The sequence below is a fragment of the Phocoena phocoena genome, chromosome 19, assembly GCF_963924675.1.
Source record: "Phocoena phocoena chromosome 19, mPhoPho1.1, whole genome shotgun sequence".
Lineage (NCBI taxonomy): Eukaryota > Metazoa > Chordata > Mammalia > Artiodactyla > Phocoenidae > Phocoena > Phocoena phocoena.
In genome coordinates, this window is record NC_089237.1 from 19,900,714 (window position 1) to 19,926,910 (window position 26,197).

Sequence of the window (26,197 nt, forward strand, 5' to 3'; positions counted from 1 at the left end):
ACAGTCCTGGGGGCTGTGTCCTCCTCTAAGAGGGGACAAGGTGGGGAGGGGGCAGGGAGGCAGGCCAGGGCAGAAATCAGGATCCTCCTGAAGGGGGTGATGGAGGACGGAAGGCGGGGAGGCAGGCTGGGTGATTAGGGCCCAGGCTCCTGTGTGAGTCTCAGGAAACCCCTAGGAGGGGTTTGTGGGTCCAGATGCTCCCATGGCCTCAACCCCAGGAATGTGAGCTGAGACCTGTGCTTCCAGAGAAGGCAGGTGTGGGAGAGAGGGTGGGGCCTCTCCCAGGGATATGTCTTCAAATGGTGAGCTCAGGATGGGGCGTTCAGGGGAGGTCGTGCCAGGGGGCAGCAATGCCCTCCCTGGCAGTTCGTCCCCTCTTGGTTCCAGCAGCTTGGAGGTCAGGGAGGTGGGAAGCTGCCTCCTGGGGAAGGGGGAGGGGCTGTCCTGCCCCAGCCGCTCCAACACCCTCCAGCCTGGCCCCTGTCACTCCATGGCCAGGCGCTAAGCCAGCAGGAGAGGAGCCCCGGAAGTCTTGAGTAAATCTGGAAACCACTGGGCCAGGCGGGTCTGATTTCCTGGTTTTCTTCAAGAAGTGGGGGTGGGTGGAAGGTGTTAACGGGAGGAGGGATGCCCTCACCCGGGTTCACTGACAGGCCCCCTCCAAACACGTGCTCTCGCCTGGTGCCTGGAGACTGAGGGCGCGGCTGGGGCAGGGAGGGGACAGAAGCAGCCAGAGCCCCCAGAGGCCCAGCGTGGTGGAGGCTTGGGACCAGCGGAGGCCCGGGAGAAGCAGGTGGGGCAGTGGCATGAGCACTGTCTATGACGTGGGCGGTGGGGTGTGAGGACTTTGGGCAGGTCACAGGCCCTCTCTGGATCTCAGAAGCCACAGTAAAGGAAGGGTGAGATGAGCCGCAGCTAACGGCCCTTCCGGCCCCGATCCCAGGGACGGGGAAGACAGTGAATTCCTTTCCATGGCAGGGACGACAGGCTGCAGTCCAGGGCCCGTGTCTGCAGAGGCAAATGTCAGAATCAAAGCAGGCTGGGAGCGTGGGCGCCGCTCCTGCAGGGGCTGGCATCTCTCAGCTGCCTGGGAAGCAATCAGGGTGGGGATGGAGGGCAGGAGGGAGGGAGGCACCGTACCCACCAGGCCCCCACCGTACATCCAGCCACAACCGGGAGAACCAGCCCTGGCTGAGGATGGTCTGTCTGGGGGTGATCTCATTTACCTGAATGACAGTCCCAGGAAGAGGGGAGGGTCCGGGAAGAGGTGCCCCATTATGTGGATGGGGACCCTGAGGCTCTGAGGAGCAGTGACTCAGCCCCTGTATGGAGCCTGGCATGTCAGGGGTGGAGTAGGGCGTGGGAGGGGAGGCAGCTACGCTGGGAAAGCGGCCAGAGCCCCACCCCCTGCCCAACCCCAGGCTCTTAGGCAGGGCCCTCTCTCCCCGCAGACTCTGGGGGTGCACTTTTACTGATGGGGTGAGTGAGGAGGGGTCAGAGTGTGGGGCTGGGAGAGGCAGCCCCGGACTTCACCCTTCTGCAGGGGAAGAAGCCCCTGCCCACAAAGCGAGTGGGTGGGTGGTCAGGAGGCCACAATGGGGGAGCAGCCAGGTGTCCTGGGAGCTGCACCAGGAGAGCAGTGGCTGCGGTGCCGGGGCTGGAGGTCCACAGGGCAGAGTGCTGGGCCCAGAGAGGGAAAGCCCCGCCCTTTCCAGGATTGCTCAGCCCAGGCCTGGGCAGGTGGGGGCCGCACGGAGGAGTGCCTGGGGGTGGAGGGCCTGTGGTCCCCTTGGGGATGGTATGGCTTTGTCCAGACACACCACGCTGACCCAGGCTGCTGGGCCGTGTGCCTGCGGCTGGACTGGGGGACCCAGCTGTGGGACTCTCCAAGGGACTCACATTCCTCCACACCCACCCACCTGCTGTACCAGATGTTTCAGTGAGCCGGTCTATACCTCCCCTGGGTGCCATCTCACCCACACTCATACGATGGACACACACCTGATGCCCAGGCTCGGGCCGGCCACGGGTAGTCAGCCCCTGTGACTCTTCCTCCGCCTCGCCCACGCTCTGGAAGGGTGACCTGACGGTGCTTTCTGCAGAGAAATGACATGGCAGTAACACTGTCCACGGCAGTGCGTCGCTCTGTGCCTGGGTCTGCACTGGGCCCGGGGGAAGCAAGAGACCCAGGCCCTGGTTCGGAGGGACCCTGAGGGACCCCAGTCTAGGAGTGGTAAGCCGGGCACAATGGCAATGCCTGACGATCCTCCCTCAGCCCTTATGTAGTGTGTTCTCCTGTGCCACCCAGGCTCTGGGGGACTGAGGGGAACAGAGGGACCAGAGCCAGGACAGTTCAGCCCCCAGGTAGAGTCCAGACTGTCACCCAGCTTAACCCAGCCACAGGCTCCCCTGAGGGGCCCTGGTTGTGCAGACCATTGTGAGGGGCTGTGAGAGGCCCTGCCTTGGAAGGGGGAGATCCAACACTGTGGCGGAGGACCGCCTAAGGTGGGTAAGGCACTCACAGACTCACCTAGATCCTGGGACCAGGCACGGGGCCGGAGCCTGCCTGGGGGCCATTTGTTCACTCCCAGAGAGCCTGTCCCCTCCCTGCAGGCCCCCTACCCCCCATTATGGCCTGAACACTCAGTGTTGGGGACGTCTCTACCTCCTCCAGACATTCTGCCCTGAGGGCCTCTCTGTCTCGTTCTTTGCATCCGAGTGTCTACACAGTGTGCGGCACATAGTAGGTGCTTTATAAATACCTGAAGATAAATGCAGTGACAGCCACCAGTCCGTGACAGCTGCTTTATTTATTTCACCTCTCTGTGCCTGTGAAGTGGTGCTGCCATACCCATTTCCCAGAGAAGGAAACTGAGGCTCAGAGGGGAGGAACGACTTGCCTAGTATCTGGCCCCTGCTGGCCCGACTCCAGCCTGCTCTGTCCTGGCTCATCTGGCTCCTTTCTTTCTTCATCCTGCCCTGAAGCCTGTAACTGTGGCTGCCATCAGTGGTTGGGGACTTTGCAGCGACCTCCCCTCTCCCCTTAGGCTCCCTGGAGTCTCCTTCCCCTCCCTTCCCTCCCACAGCTGCCTCTTGGTCCCCAGCCTGGCTGGACACCAGAATCCCCTGGGAGCTTGTAAAACCTCCCCACCATCAGGCTTGTTCTGGGCAATGCTGACTAAGTGGGTCAGAGCAGGGCCCGGGAATCTGTATGGGGATTCTCGTGTTCAGTCAGATTTGGGAATCACTGCAAGTTGAGGTGTGGCATTGGCCAATAATATTTCCTGGCCAATTCAGGTATGTGATGATGATACCTGGGATGGAGCTGGGCCAAGGAGAGAGGAAGGAGGCCTGGGTGGAGGAAGCAACCCACTGCCTGGAAGGGTTGGTGGGAGTCTGTGCTCTGTGCTGACCAGGCCTGGTGATTCTGGCTCTTGGCAACCTTGGGGCAGGTGTGCCTCACTGGCACGGAGGAAATGCCAGCTGCATCCTGCGGGCCGAGCATCCCAGGTTTCCTGCTGCACTGTGCTGTCTTTCCGGCCTTAGTTTTCTCCCCAGGGTCAAATGATAAGTTCCAAGGTCAGAGACCACGTCAGCACCTCTCTCCTCCCTGCCACACCCCAAATGCTGGACACATGGTGGGTGCTTGGTCTGTGGTGTTGATTGAGTGATCTGATGGGTTGGTTGGCAACTTCTGGCAGCTTCTCAGCCCTTGCAGATCCCCGACCTCTAGGGCTGGGCCTGTGTGTAATCCCACCCCCGACTCCTCCAGGAATGGGGGCAGGGGCGACGATCTGGTGAGAAGGGAGGTGGAGGGTTGGGGGGTGGTGCAGAGAAGAAGGAGCTCCCAGAGACTACCGGGAGAGTCAGTATGGACTTCGGTCAGGGTGCTGGACCTGGGTCTAGTCTCTGCTCCTTCTTTTTATTAAAAAAAATTTTTTTGGCTACACCATGCAACATGTGAAATCTTAATTCCCCAACCAGGGATTGAACATGCACCCCCTGCATTGGAAGCACGGAGTCTTAACCACTGGACCTCCAGGGAGGTCCATCTGCTCCTCTGCTTCTGTCCTGTTTAACATGGAACAAGTCTTTTGTGCTCTCTGGTTGGGGCTTGGTGGTCTTTGCTGACCTTGAAGGCCATTTCCAGTTCCGAAGGTGATGAATCTGTGATTGGACCTGAACTCCAGGCCCATCCTGAAGCCTGGGATGGTGGGGGTTTTGTCTAAGATGCCAGGGTCCCTTTTGCCTATTTTTGGGGTTAGGGGAAGGAATAGCAAGTTCTCTCTCCCAGGCCTGGCCCTGAAGCCATAGGCTGGGTACCAGCTCTGCTCATCTCTCTGGGCCCTGTGCCTCCAGATGAGGGACGTGATGTGGCAGAAACAAAGCCCTGGTTATGCTGAGACAGAATTTCCTGCCCCAAGGTTCAAGGTGGTATGGTCCAGCAGGACTCAGGCTGAGGCAAGCCCTCTTCCGCCTCCTCTCACCTCCACAGAGGCACTGCAGAGCAAGGACGGTGGCCAGCTCTGTCGGTCACCCCCCAGGGCACCCCAAGGAGGCCTCCTTGTTGGGGTCCAGACCCCCCAGTCCCGCCTTCAGCCCTCAGGCCAATATCATGCCCACCATGGGCAGAGCTCATTCCAGGCATCTCGGGGAGGCTGACGATGCTTGCCAGGCATTGCGGGAGAGTTGAAGACAGCCCATCTCTGGGGTCAAGTCCCGGCTCTGCAGCTTAAACGCAGTGCCTTTGGGCAAATCACCCTCTCTCTGGTTCTCCCTCTCTCCTCCTCACCTCGCAGGGTTGATTCAAGACAGTGATGTATGTTGGAGGGGCAAAAAGAGAGTGGTTCAGGATGGTGGAAAGGACTTGGGCTGGGCGAGCAGACAGACAGGGGTTCAAGCCCCAGCTCCTCACTGACTGGGGTCTTGGTAAGCCCACTTACCCTTCCAGCCTCCTCATCTGTGAACTGGTGGCAGGAATAAGGCCCCTCACCGAACTGTGTGGCATGTGTAAATACCTGAGCGTGGCAGGTGACCAGAGAGCCACCTTCCCCCGTCTCCTCGACTGAACGAATAAAGTTGCCAAATCCAGCCTGGAAGCTGTGGACTCTCCAGAGAAAACGGTTGGGATCTAAGCCCGGGATACAGTGTGGGGTCTTGGAGTCTTGTGGCGGGGTTCGGGGTCACAGGAAGTACCAGCAGCAGGATGGGGATTCCCTCCCACCACAGTTTACGGTGGGTGCCTGTGATTAGGTGAAGCAATGCGCCCGGCGGGGGAGCTGCTCAAAGGGTGGGAGTGTGGGAGAGAAGAGGAGAGGGCAGGCATGTGGGAGGGAGGTGCCAGAGCATAGAGGTGGGCGAGGAGAGGTGGGTGAGGGGTAGCTGGGCTGGAAAGGAAGGAAGGGGAGGCTGGGGGTCAGGGCTGGCCATTGGGAAGGGGCCAGCAGGGTCCATCATGCATGTTCCTTTGTGGCTGGTGGTGTGCCCTCCCCTTTTACAGATGAGAAAACTGAGGTCCAGAGGCTAATAGACTAAAGGACTACCTATGCCATGCAGCTTGTACGGGGCAGAGCAGGGATTCAAGCTGCTATCTGCTCGTTTCATGGTACACACCACTTCTGGAGGTCCTGGGGGCTCAAAGCCAGCCTCTGAAACTGGGATAAGACTCATAGAATTTTTAGAACTGGAAAGGACTCTGAGATTGCCCAGTTCAGGCTTACTGAGGGCAAACAGAGGCCCAGAGAAGGTAGGTGGCGGGTGGGGGGCACAGGTCACACAGGGAGCAGAGCAGAGCAGGACCATGAACCCAGCTCTCCTGTCCACAGCCAGCCATGTAGGGTCCCCACAGCTGCATCACGAGACAGCCCCTGGACAGCATCGCTGAGGCCATTCATCCAAGGCTGTCACCGTCGGGCAGGGAGTCCTTCCATGGGCTGACTCACTGCCCAGGGATGCAGTCACCACAAATTCGCCTGTGTCAGGGCACCGCTGGCTCCTCAGGCTCCAGGAACTAACTCCAGATAGATTCCCGTTGCCTAGCATGAGTCACACCAACTTGAGTTGGTATGCTTTCTCTCAGCTCCACATCCCCAAAAACTGGGTGGGAACTCAGAGAGGCACACAGTGAAGTGAGTTGACCCCGGGCTGAATAATCTGGAGTGGGGAGTTGGATGGAATCTGGAGTGATGAAATCCGGAGCGGTGCCCGGAGTCAGCAGCTGGGAGGGGCCCTCCTTCCTCACGTGCATATAAACATTCCTGGGGTTTGAGGATGCCTCAGGATCCTCCCAGCTTCCCCGAGCACCTTTCTCTTCTCTCTTCTCACCATGACCACCTGCAGGCACCAGTTCACCTCCTCCAGCTCCATCAGGGCTCCTGTGGTATCGGCAGTGGCTCCAGCTGCGGGTCTTCCGTCCTGGCGGGAGGTTCCTGCCGGGCCCCCAGCACCTACGGGGGCCTGTCCTCCTCCCGCTACTCCTCCGGGGGTGTCTGCGGGCTGGGGGCGGCTATGGAGGCAACTACAGCAGCCGCAGCAGCTTTGGTGGGGCCCTGGGTAGCATCTTCGTTGGAGGATATGGTGGTGGTCTTGGCGTCTGCCTCAGTGGTGGCAATGGTGGCCTCCTCTCTGGCAACGAGAAGCTCACCATGCAGAACCTCAATGACCGCCTGGTGCGCGCCCTGGAGGAGGCCGACATGGAGCTGGAGGTGAAGATCTGCGACTGGTACCAGAATCAGAGGCCCAGACCCACCTGCAACTACAGCCCCTACTTCAAGACCATCGAGGACCTGCGGAACAAGGTGGTATGGCCAGGTGCGCGACTCTGGTGGTGGAGTGTTGATAGAGGTCATGGCTGCAGTGGACCCTAGAAAAACGCTTGCTAGTATCTTCATTTTACAAACAGGGAGACTGAGGCCCGCTTTTGAGGAGTGGCCATGGACTACTCAGAACTGGTGGCAGAGGGTCCCTTTTTAGCATCAGGGTATCTGAACTGGACCTGGTACCCTGAATCTCTTACTCCCTGCAAGCATTCTTTGGATCAGCTTCTCTCCGAAGTAAGATGGGGCCCAGGATGGGGTGGCGGATATGTGGATGCATCCCCTGCACATGCTAAGCTGGGTGGAGAAGGCACCCTAGGCTGCCTGGGGGAGAGTAAAGACTGACCTGCCCGCCAGATAACCCCAAGTATGGTGAGGCCCCTTTCCCCCCTCTTTGCTATTCACCCCTGAGCAGCAGGGCCTTGGCTAACCAGACGTGTCCTTCACCCCCTCTGCAGATATTCGAGGCCACAATAGAGAATACACAGCCCCTTCTGCAGACTGACAACGCCAGGCTAGCAGCCGATGACTTTAAGACCAAGTGAGCGACACGGTGGTGGGCTGAGGACAGAGAGTAGAGGGCAGGGGGTGAGCAGTGGGGTTGTCCAGACGGGAGGACCAGCAGGTCTTGAGCCTCAGAAGGCCCCGGCCTTTGTCTTGCCATGTATGAGAACGAGCTGGCCCTGTGCCAGGGCCTGGAGGCCGACATCAATGGCCCGCGCAGGGTGCTGGACGAGCTGACCCTGGTAAGGACTGACCTGGAGATGCAGATCAAGGGCCTGAAGGAGGAGCTGGCCTACCTGAAGAAGAACCACCAGGAGGTAAGGCTGCTGCTGGCAGTGGGAGGCTGATCCAGTGGGCTTGCAGATGCACCTGGGGCCAGGGAAGGGGGCAGCTGAGCTGACCACCTCCCCCCATCTCTTCCTAGGAGATGTTTACCCTGTGGAGTCAGACCAGCGGGGACGTCAGTGTGGAGGTGGATGCTGCCCCCAGTGTGGACCTGAACCACATCCTGAATGACATGTGCGACCAGTATGAATAGAGAGCAGACAAGAACCGCAGAGATGCCGAGGCCTGGTTCCTGAGCAAGGTGATATGGGTCCTCGGTCCTGCTGCAGGACTTCCCAGCCTGGGTGCCTCTGGGGTGCCCCACACCTTCTGTTCTTTCCTATCTCAGAAAGAGGAGCTGAGGGGCTTCCCTGGTGGCGCAGTGCTGATGCGGGGGACACGGGTTCGTGCCCCGGTCCGGGAAGATCTCACGTGCCGCGGAGTGGCTGGGCCCATGAGCCATGGCTGCTGGGCCTGCGCGTCTGGAGCCTGTGCTCCGCAGCGGGAGAGGCCACAGTGGTGAGAGGCCTGCGTACCGCAAAAAAAAAAGAAAGAGGAGCTGAACAAAGAAGTGGCCTCTAACAGCGAGCTGATGCAGAACAGCCATGATGAATTGAATGAGCTCCAAAGGGTGCTCCAGGGCCTGGAAGTCAAACTGCAGTCCCAGCTCTGCAGGGTAAGAAGGATCAGGCCCAGCCGGAGCCTCCAAGTCGCCAGTAATGGCACCACCCCCTGTAATGGAGCATCGCCGCGGTACGGTTCCATCTCTCTTCCCAGGAGTGGGTTGGATGGGTCAGTGTACCCATTATATAGATGGAGAGATGAAGGCCCAGAACAAATGGCGGAATAAATTTTCTCCATGTTGTCTAGCCCATAAGTAGCCCAGCTGGGGTCAAAAATCCATGCACCTCTCAGGAAACATGCCCAGAGACCTGGGGGGACAGCAGTGACCCCCCCTCCGTTGACTCTCTCTTTTGCTCTCTCCCATTCACAGAAAGCATCCCTGGAGAAGAGCCTGGAGGAGACCAAAAACCGCTACTGCCTGCAGCTGTCCCAGATCCAGGGGCTCATCTGCAGCGTGGAGGAGCAGCTGGCCCCCCTGCGCTGCGAGATGGAACAGCAGAAGCACGAGTACCAGATCCTTCTGGACGTGAAGACGCGGCTGGAGCAGGAGATCGCCACCTACCGCCCCCTGCTGGAGGGTGAGGACACCCAGTGAGTGGGGACCCCCCTTGTCCTGCCCCACAGACCCTTCAGCCCCACCCCTGCTCTCCCAACACACCTAACCGCTCTACCTTTTCTCCCCTACAGCCCCTCCTCCCAGCACCCATCCGGCCAGAACTATGTTTCCTGCGAAGGTAAGCCTCCTGAGGGTCCTGGAGCCGCCTTTGCCCACCCGCTGGCCTCACCACCTGAAGGCCTGGGTCCAGCCCCTGTTCGCCCCAGCTGTCTCCCCTCCCTCTCTGCTGGTGGTGGGTTAATAAAGCTGACTTTCTGGTTGATGCAACAATCCTGTGTGGTCTCCGTTCCTGAGCTGATGGGAGGGGAATTGGAGGTGCCTCCCAGGAATCTTCTGGGACCTCACAGCCTGAGGGATGCTGGAAAAAGCCAGGCTCAGAAGAGCTTGTAGGGTCTTCCCTGAAGACCTGCATGCTCTCGGGGGAGTGGGAGTTGGGACATAGGATGGGAGGGAGCTCGCTCGTGTTGACAGATGCTGTGTGAGGCGTTTTACAGCAGCTCTTTCCTCCGACTCACCTGGCGACTCTGTGAGGGGGCTGTGGTGAGGCTTATCCTGGTGCTTAATATCACACAGACACGAAGTGGCACAACCGTGGCTCAGGTCTGTCCAGCTGCAAAGTCCATGCCTTTCTTTTATACGGCTCTATCTTTTTAGGTATTTTAACCCAAGACTCCCAAGCTTGAGCTCCTCACTCTACCCCTTGGAGCCTCACCTTTGCACACGTGATTTTAGTGTTGGATGGTGGAGGGAGAGCCTGCTGCCTTGGGGGTGGTATCCACGGTTAGGACTGAATCTTTCTTCTTCCAACCTGCTCCCCCCCATCACTCCCATCAACTCCCTCCTCTTCCTCGTTCCCCTCAGCCAGTGAATCGTGTGCCAGCGAGTCCCCTAGAAATATCTGTCACCCCTGCTTCCTCTTCATCCCCACAACCACCGCCGCCATCAGACTTGTTTCTTCACTCCCTAGAACTGGGCCCAGCCTACTAATTGGAGTCCCTTGCTGTCCATCTCCCCCACCCTCACTTCTACCTAATGACCTTTCTAACGAGAATGTGGTACAGATCAAGAATAAGGAGGCCGTCAGGACCCCTCCGTTCAACCACCTGTGTTGTTCCCTCTCCCCTGGGATGCTTGGCCTTCCCGTCTCAACCCACCGTGGTGCTTCTCCCCACCCACTGCCCTGCACCGCATGAATCCACCCTACTTGGCTATTGAGGTGTACCGCACTTCTCACTTGGCGGTGGATGCCTTCTATATTTTAAAATTTTGATTAAAAAATCAAAGTTATGGGAATTCCCTGGCAGTCCAGTGGTTAGGACTCGGTGCTTTCACTGCCGGGACCTGGGTTCAATCCCTGGTTGGGGAACTAAGATCCCATAAGCCATGCAGCGTGGCCAAAACAAAACAAAACATAAGAAAACAAAACAAAAAAATCAAAGTTATGTCTGTAGAACATAATTAGATTTTTATGAAAAAGAGCCATTCCCAGGCTGACATCCCCAGGTGTCGCACACCTCCATACTTACCTCCCACTTTCAAGTCTTAGTTCTTACTTTTATCATTTGTCTCCTTCTTTCTTTTTTCTTTTTTTTGAATTTTATTTTATTTTTTATATAGCAGGTTCTTGTTAGTTATCCATTTTATACATATTAGTGTATGTATGTCAATCTCAATCTCCCAATTCATCATCCCTCACCCCCACCACTTTCCCCCCTTGGTGTCCATACGTTTGTTCTTTACATCTGTGTCTCAATTTCTGCCCTGCAAACCAGTTCATCAGTACCATTTTTCTAGGTTCCACATACATGCGTTAATATACGATATTTGTTTTTCTCTTTCTGACTTACGTGACTCTGTATGACAGTCTCTAGATTCATCCACGTCTCTACAAATGACCAATTTCGTTCCTTTTTATGGCTGAGTAATATTCCATTGTATATATGTACCACATCTTCTTTATCCATTCGTCTGTCGATGGGCATTTAGGTTGCTTCCATGACCTGGCTATTGTAAATAGTGCTGCAATGAACATTGGGGTGCATGTGTCTCTTTTTGAATTATGGTTTTCTCAGGGTATATGCCCAGTAGTGGGATTGCTGGGTCATATGGTAATTCTATTTTTAGTTTTTTAAGGAACTTCCATACTGTTCTCCATAGTGGCTGTATCCATTTACATTCCCACCAACAGTGCAAGAGAGTTCCCTTTTCTCCACACCCTCTCCAGCATTTGTTGTTTGTAGATTTTCTGATGAGGCCCATTCTAGCTGGTGTGAGGTGATACCTCATCGTAGTTTGGATTTGCATTTCTCTAATGATTAGTGATGTGGGGCAGCTTTTCATGTGCTTCTTGGCCATCTGTATGTCTTCTTTGGAGAAATGTCTGTTTAGGTCATTAGGGTGATGGGGGCCTCATAGAATGAGTTGGGGCGTGTTCCTTCCTCCGCAATTCTTTGGAAGAGTTTGAGAAGGATAGGTTTTAGCTCTTCTCTAAATATTTGATACAATTCACCTGTGAAGCCATCTGGTCCTGGACTTTTGTTTGTTGGAAGATTTTTAATCACAGTTTCAATTTCATTACTTGTGATTTGTCTGTTCACATTTTCTATTTCTTCCTGGTTCAGTCTTGGAAGGTTATACCTTTCCAAGAACTTGTCCATTTCTTCCAGGTTGTCCATTTTATTGGCACAGAGTTGCTTGTAGTAGTCTCTTAGGATGCTTTGTACTTCTGCAGTGTCTGTTGTAACTTCTCCTTTTTCATTTCTTATTTTATTGATTTGAGTCCTCTCCCTCTTTTTCTTGATGAGTCTGGCTAATGGTTTATCAATTTTGTTTATCTTCTCAAAGAACCAGCTTTTAGTTTTATTGATCTCTGCTATTGTTTCTTTTGTTTCTATTTCATTTATTTCTGCTCTGATCTTTATGATTTCTTTCCTTCTGCTAACTCTGGGTTTTGTTTGTTCTTCTTTCTCTAGTTCCTATAGGTGTAAGGTTAGCTTGTTTATTTGAGATTTTTTCTTGTTTCTTGAGGTAGGTTTTTATTGCTATAAACTTCCCTCTTAAAACTGCTTTTGCTGCATCCCATAGATTTTGGATCATCATATTTTCATTGTCATTTGTCTCTAGGTATTTTTTGACTTCTTTGATTTCTTCAGTGATCTCTTGGTTATTTAGTAACGTATTGTTTAGCCTCCATGTGTTTGTGTTTTTTACGTTTCTTCTCTTGTAATTGATTTCTAGTCTCATAGCATTGTGGTCAGAAAAAATGCTTGATATGATTTCAAATTTCTTAAATTTACTGAGGCTTGATTTGTGACCCAAGATGTGATCTATCCTGGAGAATGTCCCTTGTGCACTTGGGAAGAAAGTGTAATCTGCTGTTTTGGGGTGGAATGTCCTATAAATATCAATGAAATCTATCTGGTCTATTGTGTCATTTAAAGCTTGTGTTTCCTTATTAATTTTCTCTTTGGATGATCTGTCCCTCGGTGTAAGTGAGATATTAAAGTCCCCCACTATTACTGTGTTACTGTGGATTTCCTCTTTTATAGATGTTAGCAGTTGCCTTATGTATTGAGGTGCTCTTATGTTGGGTGCATATATATTTATAATTGTTATATGTTCTTCTAGGATTGGTCCCTTCATCATTATGTAGTGTCCTTCCTTGTCTCTTGTAACATTCTTTATTTTAAAGTCTGTTTTATCTGATATGAGTATTGCTACTCCAGCTTTCTTTTGATTTCCATTTGCACGGAATACCTTTTTCCATCCCCTCACTTCCAGTCTGTATGTGTCCCTACGTCTGAAGTAGGTCTCTCGTAGACAGCATATATATGGATCTTGTGTTTGTATCCATTCAGCAAGCCTGTGTCTTTTGGTTGGAGCATTTAATCCATTCCCATTTAAGGTAATTATCGATATGTATGTTCCTATTACCTTTTTCTTAATTGTTATGGGTTTTTTTTTGTACATCCTTTTCTTCTCTTGTGTTTCCCACTTAGAGAAGTTCCTTTAGCATTTGTTGTAGAGCTGGTTTGGTGGTGCTGAATTCTCTTAGCTTTTGCTTGTCTGTAAAGCTTTTGATTTCTCCATCAAATCTGAATGAGATCCTTGCCAGGTAGAGTAATCTTGGTTGTAATTTCTTCCCTTTCATCACTTTAAATACGTCATGCCACTCCCTTCTGGCTCGTAGAGTTTCTGCTGAGAAATCAGCTGTTAACCTTATGGGAGTTCCCTTGTATGTTATTTGTCATTTTTCCCTTTTTGCTTTCAATAATTTTTGTCTTTAATTTTTGTCAGTTTGATTACTATGTGTCTTGGCATGTTTCTCCTTGGGTTTATCCTGCCTGGGACTCTCTGTGCTTCCTGGACTTTGGTGGCTATTTCCTTTCCCATGTTAGGGAAGTTTTCGACTATAATCTCTTCAAATATTTTCTTGGGTCCTTTCTCTCTCTCTTCTCCCTCTGGAACCCCTTTAATGCAAATGTTGGTGCATTTAGTGTTGTCCCAGAGGTATCTTAGGCTGTCTTCATTTCTTTTCATTCTTTTTTCTTTATTCTGTCCCGCAGCAGTGAATTCCACCATTTTGTCTTCCAGGTCACTTATCCTTTCTTCTGCCTCAGTCATTCTGCTATTGATTCTTCTAGCGTATTTTTCTTTTCAGTTATTGTATTGTTCATCTCTGTTTGTTTGTTCTTTAATTCTTCTAGGTCTTTGTTAAACATTTCTTGCATCTTCTCGATCTTTGCCTCCATTCTTTTCCCGAGGTCCTGGATCATCTTCACTATCATTATTCTGAATTCTTTTTCTGGAAGGTTGCCTATCTCCATTTCATTTAGTTCTTTTTCTGGGGTTTTATCTTGTTCCTTCATCTGGTACATAGCCCTCTGCCTTTTCATCTTGTCTATCTTTCTGCGAATGTGGTGTTTGTTCCACAGGCTGCAGGATTGTAGTTCCTCTTGCTTCTGCTGTCTGCCCTCTGGTGGATGAAGCTGTCTAAGAGGTTTGTGCAAGTTTCCTGTTGGGAGGGACTGGTGGTGGGTAGAGCTGGCTGTTGCTCTGGTGGGGCTTTAATCCGCTCGTCTGCTGATGGGTGGGGCTGGGTTCCCTCCCTGTTGGTTGTTTGACCTGAGGCAACCCAACACTGGAACCTACCAGGGCTCTTTGGTGGGGCTAATGGCGGGCTCTGGGAGGACTCATGCCAAGGAGTACTTCCCAGAACTTCTGCTGCCTGTGTCCTTGTCCTCACAGTGAGACACAGCCAGCCCCCACCTCTGCAGGAGACCCTCCAACACTAGCAGGTAGATCTGGTTCAGCATCCTATGGGGTCACTGCTCCTTCTGCTGGGTCCCGATGTGCACACTACTTTGTGTGTTCCTCCAGGAGTGGAGTCTCTGTTTTCCCCAGTCCTGTCAGAGTCTTGCAATCAAATCCCACTACAGTTTAAAGTGTGATTCTCTAGGAATTCCTCCTCCCGTTGCCTGACCCCCAGGTTGGGAAACCTGACGTGGGGCTCAGAACCTTCACTCCAGTGGGTGGACTTCTGTGGTATAAGTGTTCTCCAGTTTGTGAGTCACGCACCCAGCAGTTATGGGATTTGATTTTATTGTGATTGCGCCCCTCCTACCGTCTCACTGTGGCTTCTCCTTTGTCTTTGGATGTGGGGTATCTTTTTTGGTGAGTTCCAGTGTCTTCCTGTCGATGATTGTTCAGCAGTTATTTGTGGTTCTGGTGCTCTCCCAAGAGGGAGTGAGAGCACGTCCTTCTACTCTGCCATCTTGAAACAATCGATCTCCTTATTTCTAAATAACAGGCTATGCTATAATTTCTAGATAGTTTTTCAGTTTTAGTTTTTTTTTTTTTAAATTGAAATATAGTTGATTTACAGTGTTGTGTTAGGTTCTGGTGTACAGCAAAGTGATTCAGATATATATGTATGTATATATATATATATATATATATATATATATATATATATATACTCTTTTTCATATTCTTTTCCATTATGTTTTATTACAGGATATTTAATATAGTTCCCTGTGCTATACAGTAGGACCTGGTTGTTTAGGTAGTTTATATATAGTAGTTTGTATCTGCTAATCCCAGACTACTAATTTATTCCTCCCCACCTTTCCCCTTTGGTAACCATAAGTTTGTTTTCTATGTCTGTGAGCCTGTTCCTGTTTTGTAAATAAGTTCATTTGTATCATATTTTAGATTCCACATATAAGTGGTAGCATATGATATTTGTCTTTCTCTGTCTGACTACTTCACTTAGTATCATAATTTTGAGGTCTGTTCATCTTGCTGCAAATGGCATTATTTCATTCTTTTTTAATGGCTGAGTAGTATTCCATTGTATATATATGTATATATCACATGTTCTTTATCCATTCGTCTGTTGATGGACACTTTGGTTGTTTCCATGTCTTGACTATTATAAGTAGTGCTGCTATGAACATTGAAGTGCATGTATCTTTTCGAATTAGAGTTTTCATCATTTCTAGCTATATGCCCAGGAGTGGGATTGTTGGATCATGTGGTAACTCTATTTTTAGTCTGTTAAGGAACCTTCATACTGTTGTCCATAGTGGCTGCACCAATTTACATTCCCACCAACGTTGTAGCAGGATTCCCTTTTTCCCACACCTTCTCCAGCATTTATTATTTGTAGACTTTTTGATGATGGCCATTCTGACTGTGTGAGGTGATACTTCACTGTAGTTTTGATTTGCATTTCTCTAGTAATTAGTGATGTTGAGCATCTTTTCATGTGCCTATTGGCCATCTGTATGTCTTCTTTGGAGAAACGTCTGTGTAGGTTTCCTGCCAATTTTTTGATTTTTTTTTATTATTGAGTTGTATGAGCTGTATGTATATTTTGGAAATTAAACCCTTGTATGTCGAATCATTTGCAAATATTTTCTCCCATTCCATAGGTTGTCTTTTCGTTCTGTTTATAGTTTCCTTTGATGTGCAAAATCTTATAAGTTTGATTAGGTCCCATTTGTTTATTTTTGCTTTTATTTCTATTGCCTTGGGAGAGTGACCTAAGAAAACATTGCTACGATTTATGTCAGAGAATGTTTTGCCTATGTTCTCTTCTAGGAGTTTTATGGTGTCACGTCTTATATTTAAATCTTTTTTTAAAAATTATTTATTTATTTTTGGCCACATCCTGTGTTAGTTGCGGCATGCGGGATCTTTCACTTGATGTGCGGGCTCTTTGTTTTGGCGCAGGGGCTTCTCTCTAGTTGTGGTGTGGGGGCTCCAGAGTGCATGGGCTCTGTAGTTGTGGTGCACAGGCTCTAGAGCATGTGGACTCTGTACTTGCGGCATGTGGGCTCTCTAGTTGTGGCCTGTGGACTCAGTAGTTGCAATGCGCAGGCTTAGTTGCCCTGCGGCATGTGGGATCTTAGTTTCTTGACCAGGGATTGAGCCCACGTCCCCTGCATTGGAAGGTGGATTCTTAACCACTGGACAACCAGGGAAGTCCTGTCTTTAAGTCTTTTTGAGTTTATTTTTGTGTATGGTGTGAGGGAGTGTTCTAACGTCATTGATTTAAAATGCAGCTGTCCAACTTTCCTAACACCAGTTGCTGAAGAGACTGTCTTTTTCCAATTGTATATTCTTCCCTCCTTTGCTGAAGATTAATTGACTGTAGGTGTGCAGATTTATTTCTGGACTCTCTATTCTGTTCCATTGATCCATATGTCTGTTTTTGTGTCAGTAGCATGCTGTTTTGATTACTGTAGCTTTGTAGTATTGTCTGAAGTCTGGGAGGGTTATGCCTCCAGTTTTGTTCTTTTTCCTCAGGATTGCTTTGGAAATTCTGGGTCCCTTATGCCTCCATATAAATTTTAGGATTATTTCCTCCAGTTATGTGAAAAATAACTTTGGTTATTTTTCTCTTTGGTAACTTGATAGGGGTCACATTTAATCTGTAGATTGCTTTGGGTAGAATAGCCATTTTTCAGGTTTAGTTTTTAATCACTGCTGTATAGGAAGAGAATTTAGCTCTCTATGTGCATTTTCCCTATCCACTTTTTCCTACCCTCTCAATAACTTTTCATTAGTAAATGTTTAATGTTTACATTTTTATGACTATTTAAATATTATTCACAACCAAATCATGTTTTACACTATATTAAATTTCCTCAGAATAAATATCTGTTTTTCAGTTTGTATAAGTTTTCTTTGTACCTATCACTAATTCACTGCCAGAAGTATACATCTCCTCTTAATGTGTTAAACACTGCCTATTCCATCAATTTCATGTTCTTGAAGATGTCCTTCCTGGAGCCCTCTGTCCTCCTGCTCCAGTCTGTTCTGGGTGCTCTCTGGGCCTGCTGTTACCCAGGCATCTCCCTTCACCATTGTCTTGGGCATCTCTTCTTTCTCTATTGCACCCCTTGTTTTCTGGATCCCATGTCTTCTTTTTCCTCCCTCTCCCTCCCTTTATTTGAGTGAAACACATACTCTTATGAAAAGTTTTATAGAGGTTAAAGTTTTTGAACTTTCATTTCTGAAAATATTGTTAGTCTCTTGACTGATAGTTTGGCTGGGTATGGAATTCTAGGTTGGAAGTAATTTTTCCTCAGCATTTTGAAGGTATTGTTTCTTCACTGTTTCCTGGCTTCCGGTATTATACTTGAGAAGTCTAATTCTATTTTGATTCTAGATCCTTCATACTATCCCATTCCCACCCTTCCCCCAGCAGGATTTAGGTTCTTCTCTTTCTCTCCAGTGGCTGAAATATCACATATTCTGCCTTGTTGTGGCTGTGTCTTCATCTGTTGGATTAGGCACTTAGCAGAATCTTTCAATGTAGGAACTCATGTTCTTCACTGATAACATTTTGGTGAGTTTCTTTCATATATATATACATATACAAACATAACTACAATCTCACCAAATACAATTTAATGCTGTTTCCACTTTTTTTGGTTACCATTTAAAGTAATGCAACAATGGAACATCTTTCTGCATAACAATTTATTTTCATATATTTTTTGCAGTGTTTCTTTAGGCTAGATTCCCAGAAGTATAATTACTAGGTGAGAAGATAATGAATATTTTAAGGGTCTTAATTTGTATTGCCAAATTGATTTAAAGAGAAGTTGTACCAATTTACATATTTTTCCATCAGGGAATGGGAGTGCCTATTTCAAAACATGCTCAGCAACTTTGAGTATTATCTTTAAAAAATATCTTTTGTGAATTGATTCATCACTTTTAAAGATGATGTTATGGAAGAACTCTGACACAGACATATAGTCCTGGCCTGGGTTGTTAAAAACTCGTGAGCACATGCTCATGAGTTGTTGAGTAATGAGATGTCAGAACAGAGTGTGCAGAACACACTTTACCTGGGTGTGGGGAGCGATTTTAACAAAACTGTTTGTGCTTGTGTCTTCAGAATGAATACCAGCCATCGGTGGGCCCTCGGGAAGCTCCATGAGAAAGTCCTCCATTTGACAGATGGGGAAACTGAGATTTCAACTAATCAAGGAAAAAAAAATTTCTTTGGGTCTCTCAGCTAGTTAGAAAAATGGCCTAAGAGCAGGAACCATGTGTCTCCTGTTCATTGCTGTGTCCAGTGTAAACAAAACCTGAGCCCCTTTTATTTTTTATTAATATTATTATTTTATTGAGGTATAGTGGATTTTCAACATTATATTAGTTTCAGGTGTACAACATGGTGGCTAAATATTTTTATAGCTTATACTCCATTTAAAGTTATTATAGGGCTTCCCTGGTGGCACAGTGGTTGAGAGTCCACCTGCCGATGCAGGGGACGCAGGTTCGTGCCCCGGTCTGGAAAGATCCCACATGCCGCGGAGCGGCTGGGCCCGTGAGCCATGGCCGCTGAACCTGCGCGTCCGGGGCCTGTGCTCCGCAACGGGAGAGGCCACAACAGTGAGAGGCCCGCATACCGCAAAAAAAAAAAATAAATAAAAATAAAGTTATTATAAAATATTGGCTATATTCCTTGTGCTGTACAATATGTCCTTGTAGCCTATTTATTTTATACATAGTAGTTCATAGCTATTAATCCTCTATCCCTATCTTGCCCCTCCTCCCTTCCCTCTCCACGCTGGTAACCACTAGTTCGTGCCCTATGTCTCAGAGTCTATTTCTGTTTTGTTATATTCACCATGAGCCTCCTTTAAAGAAAGACATTATCGAAGCAGAAATGTAAATTTCGCCTTCAGTAAAGGAAGCAGGTTTTCCATCTGGAAATGCTTGGATTTCTCAAGCTAAGATTCAAGTCCAAATCAGACTGCATTTTTAATTTTTAAAAATTTTATTGAAGTATAGTTGATTTACAATGTTGTGTTAATTTCTGCTGTACAGCAAAGAAATTCAGTTATGCATATATATATTCTTTTTTGTCTGCTTTTCCATTATGGTTTATCACAGGATACTGAACATAGTTCCCTGTGCTATATAGTCCTTATTGTTTATCCATCCGATATATACTAGTTTGCTTCCGCTGATCCCAAACTCCCAATCTATCCCTCCCCCATGTCCCCTCCCCCTTGGCAACCACAGGTCTGTGCTCTATGTCAGATCAGACTGCATTCTGCTCTTGGCTGGTCTTTCCTGCTTCCTAAGATCCTGGCACCTGAGATGAGGAGGTTGAGTGCTCTTGAATGTTCCTTGTAACTTGTCTATTTTGAACACACCCTCAGATTCTTCATGCTCGAGTTATGTGTCAAAGTTGGTAAAATATTGTTTTAGATAATCGCATAAAGTGCTAAACAATGGCTGAAGTGAGAATTAATGATAGCCCATAAAGTGTATCTGCTGAAGTCGGTGACTTAGTGGTAAGCTCCTAAAGGTTTTGCGTTCTTTGGGATCATTGTTTCTGAGAGCTATTAAAAGCACTGTGTCACTCCTGATATCTGAGATAAGTGATTTCTTCCGTTTGCCTTCCCATTGCTGTAGCTTGTAGTTTAAAATCTTCTGATGGCTTCCGGAAACATAACACACATGAAGCTTTTGGTTTTGCCTGTCCCCAACAAACTTAGACAGCACCTGGCATGTAAGGGACACTCAAGATTTGTGGATTAGAGCCATGGGTTTGGTGTAGAAGACTCTGCTCTGTCTGGTCTCCATGGAACGTTCTCAGAAAGAAGATTCTTGGGGACAGGCTTCTCTAGATTCCATGTGCCTTTCATCACATTGCTCCAAGGTTGCCGCAGAAGAGAAAGCAAGTATCTTTTTGAGCTATGGAGGGGTGTAGTCGGGGCTGTGAGAGCTGAGGCACTGAGCAAGTGCAGCTCTTTATCAGGCCTCCCTCGGATGTGCTGCCCCTTCCTCTGATGTGCTGTGTGGTCACTGCCATGGGCAGACATAGCTCTGTGTCCCTGCTTCCCCATCTGTCCAGGACGCCAGAAGGGCTTTGAGCAGATTAAGGGGTGTTAAAGCATAAAAGGCTATTTGGAAGGAGAGTCCATTTCTGACTCGGTTCCCTGTTAACCCACTGATGGGGTCCAAATGTTTCTTTCCTACAATTATAAGATTATTACACCTAAAACAGATATGTTTTGTTCCTTCCAATTGTAACCAAGCAGGACCCTGTGGAGTCTTCCCGGGACAGACCCCTCCTCCATATCCTCTGTGGTAATGTAGCTCCTCTCTGAAGTACCCAGATAATAGTATCTCATGCATACTTCCTGAGTTTTTCTTTAAAAATGCTTTGCTGAAACCCTTCAGAGAGTTTGGGGATTTTTTTGGGCACGAGCCACCCGTTCTCCTTGTATGACCCTGCAAAAATATTTCTCTGCTCCAAAATCCGATGTCTTGGTTTGTTTGGCCCCGCTGTGCATAGGGCACGTGAACTTGCATACAGTAACACAGTTTTTATCTGCCATATGAATAGTGTGACAACATAAATGGAAGTATAAAAAAACAAAACATTCATCCATTGTTCTGTCCCCAAGATTTTTATTCTCCTAGGCTCTTTTCTGGCCTCCTTATATGTGAGTACATGGCAAAGGTGACTTTCAAATATTTAAGGGGCTTCATTATTAAATGAATAAGTTAATAGAAATAAAAGACCAGGGCTTCTCTGGTGGCGCAGTGGTTGAGAGTCTGCCTGCCGATGCAGGGGACACGGGTTCGTGCCCCGATCTGGGAAGATCCCACATGCCGCGGAGTGGCTGGGTCGGTGAGCCATGGCCGCTGAGCCTGCGCATCCGGAGCCTGTGCTCCGCAACGGGAGAGGCCACAACAGTGAGAGGCCCGCGTACCGCAAAAAAAAAAAAAAAAAAAAAAAAAAGAAAGAAAAGACCAGTATAAAAGGACATATGTACAAAGATATTTATTGCTGCATTATTTATAGTGGCTGAAAATGGAAAACCAAGTGACAACCGTTGGTAGTGTATAGTAAAGGGGATAGTGCCATAACCAAGCAGGACCCTATGGGGCCTTCCTGGGACAGACCCTTCCCCCATATCCTCTGCTTTAGCTCCTCTCTGAAGTACCTAGATAATAGTATCTGATGTACATTTCCTGAGTTGTTTTACAGATGCTAAAACCCCCACTAAATGGAATAATTTAACTACTTGATGACCATGAGCATGTTGCCCCCAGACCTACTGGAGCTTAAGGACTGAATAATTTTAACAGAGTAATACCACTCTGTTACCTCACCATCAACCAATCAGAGAATTGTGCACGAGCTGATCATAGGCTGGGACTCCCTTCCCTCACCTGGCCTTTAAAAATGTTTGGCTGATGACAGCCAACATTTATTGTTTGTAGTCTTTTTGATGGCCATCATCAAAAAGTCTACAAACAATAGATGTTGGAGAGGGTGTGGAGAAAAGGGAACCCTCCTACACTTTCGGTGGGAAAGTAAATGGGTACAGTCACTATGGAGAAAAGTATGGAGGTTCTTTAAAAAAGTAAAAATAGAGCTACCATATAATCCAGCAATCCCACTCCTGGACATATATCCAGAGAAAACCATGGTTTGAAAGGATACACGTACCCCAATGTTCGTTGCATACTATTTACAATAGCCAAGACATGGAAGCAATTTGTAGCAACATGGATAGACCTGGAGATTATCATACTAGGTAGAGTAAGTCAGACAGAGAAAGACAAATATCATATGATATTCTGCTTGTATGTGGAATCTAAAAAAAATGATACAAATGAACTTATTTACAAAACAGAAACAGACTCACAGACTTAGGAAACAAACTTATGGTTACCAAAGGGGAAAGGTGTGGGAGGGATAAATTGGGAGTTTGGGACTGACATACACACATTACTATATTTAATATAGATAACCAGCAAGAACCTACTGTATAGCGCAGGGAACTCTGCTCAATATTCTGTAATAACCTAAATAGGAAAAGAACTTGAAAAAGAATAGATACAAGGATATGTATAACTGAATCACTTTGCTGTACACCTGTAACTAACACAACATTGTTAATCAACTATACACCCATATAAAATAAAAATTAAAAAAAATGTTTTGCTGAAACCCATCGAGGAGTTCAGGCTTTTTGAGCATTAGCTGTCCCAGACTCCTTGTTTGGTGCCCTGTAATAGACGCTGTACTTTCCTTCACCAGAACCCGGTGTCAGTAGATTGGCTTTACTGTGTGCAGGCAAGTGGACCCAAGTTTGGTTCAGTAACAGTACTCCACGCATACTATGGAATATTCAGCAGCTGTCATGATCAGTAAGTTGGAGCTGTGTCAGATGGCAAGAGAGATTCCTTAAATGTAGAAAAGCACTTGTAGGATGTTGATCTCACTTGTGTGAATAAATAAAAGCCAGTCTCCCATTTATGTAAATGCATGTGTGTGTGTGTACAGTTATGAGCGCCAAAAATATAAATGGGAACATATGCTGTGATTAGCATGGATTACCTTGGTGGTAGGGTGGGAGACTGATGTGGTGGAGGGGGAGAGTAGAAGAGAAGAGGAGATATAAGAAAACAGGAAAGGAAAAAAAGTGCACACACTTTTATATATATACATAAAATTGTGTATGTATGTCTATGAACAAAGAAAATAAACAAAAAAAAATAAAAACCAAAGAATCAGTTTATTTAATTTGTTGAATACCACGTCAAATTCCTAGTTAAAAACAGATTGCACACACTAATATCCTGGACTGTCATTTTTTTTTTTAAGGTTTAAATCATTGTGTATTTTTTTTGACATCTTTATTGGAGTATAATTGCTTTATAATGCTGTGTTAGTTTCTGCTTTATAACAAAGTGAATCAGCTATACCTATACATATGTTCCCATATCTCCTCCCTCTTGCGTCTCCCTCCCACCCTCCCTATCCCACCCCTCTAGGTGGTCGCAAAGCACCGAGCTGACCTCCCTGTGCTATGCATCTGCTTCCCACTAGCTAGCTATTTTACATTTGGTAGTGTATATATGTCCATGCCACTCTCTCACTTCGTCCCAGCTTACCCTTCCCCCTCCCTGTTGGACTGTCAATTTTATATTGCTATATGAGAGTTTTTTTGTTACTTTATTGAAGTATAGTCGATTTACAATTTTAGGTTGATTTCTGCTGTACAGCAAAGTGATTCATTTATACACATATATAAGCATTCTTTTTCATATTCTTTCCCATTATGGTTTATCACAGGATATTGGATATATTTCCCTGTGCTATATAGTAGGACCTTGTTGTTTATCCATTCTATATATAACAGTTTGCCTCTGTTAATCCCAAACTCCCAATCCATCCCTCTCCCTCACCCCCTCCACCTTGGCAACAGCAAGTCTGTTCTCTATATTTGTGAGTCTGTTTCATAGATAGGTTCATTCGTGTCATATTTTAGATTCCACACACAAGTGATATCATATGGTATTTGTCTTTCTCTTTCTGAATTACTTCACTTAGTATGATAATCTCTAGGTCCATCCATGTTGCTGCAAATGGCATTATTTCATTCTTTTTTATGGCTGGGTTGTATTCCATCGTGTATACGTACCACATATTCTTTATCCATTCACCTGTCGATGGAGGTTTAGGTTGTTTCCAAGTCTGTGTTATTGTGAATAGTGCTGCTATGAACATAGGGGTGCATGTAGCTGTATGATAGATTATTAAAACCATCTTAAAGTTTAAGTGTAGAGTTCAGTAGTGTGAAATATATTCACATTGTTGTGCAAGGGATCTCTAGAACTTCGTCTTGCAACATTGAAACTCTATACCCACCCTTACACTAATTCTCTCCTCCCTCTTCCCAGCCCTTGGTAGCCAGCTTTCTACTTTCTGTTTCTATGATTCTGGCTACTATAGGTACTTCCTAGGAGTGGAATCACACAGTATTTTTCCGTCCTGTGTCTGGCTTATTTCGCTTAGTGTGATGTCCTCCAGGTTCATCCATGTTGTGGCATGTGACACCATATAATAGATTTTAAAATTCACTTTGTATTTAGATAATAATATGGCTATACAAATCAAAAGTGACAACCAAAAAGAAAAAAACAAAACAAGCTTAAAGTCAGATCGTAGTCCCTTGCAGAAGGTAGCGTGGAATAGTGGAAGGAGGCAAGAGGACCACATGGGTTGAACTTGGAGCGTGACCTTGAGCCGATCTCTTCATCTCTCCAAGTCTCAGTTTCCTCTTCTGTAAATTTAGGATGTTGGCATCTACCTGAAGGGGTTCATGAAAGAATGAAAGGAGATAAAATGTGGACAAAGCACACAGTAGGCCCCCAATAAATGTTTGCTTGCTTCTTCCCTCTCTCTCGGACAGTTTTCAAAGCAGCCCGACCTGTTGCTGCCTCCTTTGGTTCTTGCAGAAAGGCTGGGGCAGGCTCTGTGTCCTGCGTGTTCAGGCTGAGATGAAGTGAACGCCTCCTCCCTGCCCGCTCTCTGCCAGGACTCCTTGCTATCTCCCCGTACCACACTCGTCCCATTTTGCAGGTGGGGAAATAGAGGCTCAAGGAGGCTGAGCCACTTGCTGAAGGGCACGTGACTGGTAGGTGAGGTGTTAGAACGGTGTCCCCCCGACCCATCCCACTTCAGGGTAGATCTTCCAGATGAGCAGACCACTGGTCTCGTTTGACTTGTTCAGGTTTCCAGAGAAGGCGAGTTCCTGCAGGAGTCCAGTGACTCAGCCCGTGTCCACTTAGAGGCTGTTCTGAGCCAGGTGTGCTGGGCTCAGGGTGGGGCCTATGGTGATCAATCAGGAGCAGCCCTGGCCTTAAAGGAGGTGTTGATTTAGAGCTACTACGTGGGGAAGGGCACTCTTTGTCTTTCTCCTAGAGGTGTCGCTGGTGTGTGCAGCGTGGTTCCGCAGCCCGCCCCCCCCCCGCCCCCCTCCCCCGCCCCCCAGGCCAAGCACCCCTGGGCAGCCCGGTCTTGGCCGCTGCCTCCCCTCCCCCTCCTCTTCCTCTAGGTAAGGCAGTGGGGCATTAACACCATGGAAATGGCCCATCGCTACAAATTGGGGCTTGATTTGTTGTGTTTTAGTGATTGTCCAGACTTCAGAAAGTCTAGGCTTTAACATTTCAAGAAGAAAAATGTTAAAAAAATGCAGATTAATCTGAAAAGTGTGTCATGTCTGTAGCCATTGCCCTCTGAATAGCAAAAATTACAAAAAAATATCCTTTCAGTATTTGGAATCTGATATTTGACTTAGCAAAGAGTTACTCACATCATTGGTAAATGACTGAAGTTAGGGCCTAGGCCTTTGTGGTTTCAGTTTTATCTTATCCCTTGACGTAAACACAAACTTTAACCAGCATTCGTGTCAGAACAACACTTTATTATCAGCGGCAACCAGAGATTGCAAGAGTTTGGCAAAATCAGTGAAAGCATCCTATGGGAATCATTTGACTCTATGGACCTACAATTAAAGAGTACGCCTTATTATTTGTAAATTGCTGCTAGGCATCCCTTATATTAATAAAATTTATAGATTATATATTTATATTTATAAAAGTTATCAATATAATTGTAAATATAATTATATCATTTATACATATACTAATTATAAATTTATATTATATATTATTTATGACTATTACATATTTATAATATAAAATTATATAATATAATGAATATATTAATATAATATGCAATTAATATAATAATAAATAATGATACATTAGAATATATGATATATAACTATATAATATATTATGTGTAATATATAGTTATACATTATTAAATTACATATTTATTATAATTTGTAACATATTCTGTATTATTATATAATACATATATTGTAAAATTATATATTAGTCTATGTAATATATGTACAATATATTATAAAATTATATATTATTTGTGTGTAATGTATATATTTCCCCTCTC

At 47.1% G+C, this 26,197-nt stretch overlaps 1 pseudogene; it reads left to right on the forward strand.

Moving 5' to 3' along the window:
* The first annotated feature begins 6,325 nt into the window (after positions 1 to 6,325).
* On the forward strand, positions 6,326 to 8,862 carry LOC136138258 (keratin, type I cytoskeletal 16-like; annotated as a pseudogene).
* Positions 8,863 to 26,197: the final 17,335 nt, after the last annotated feature.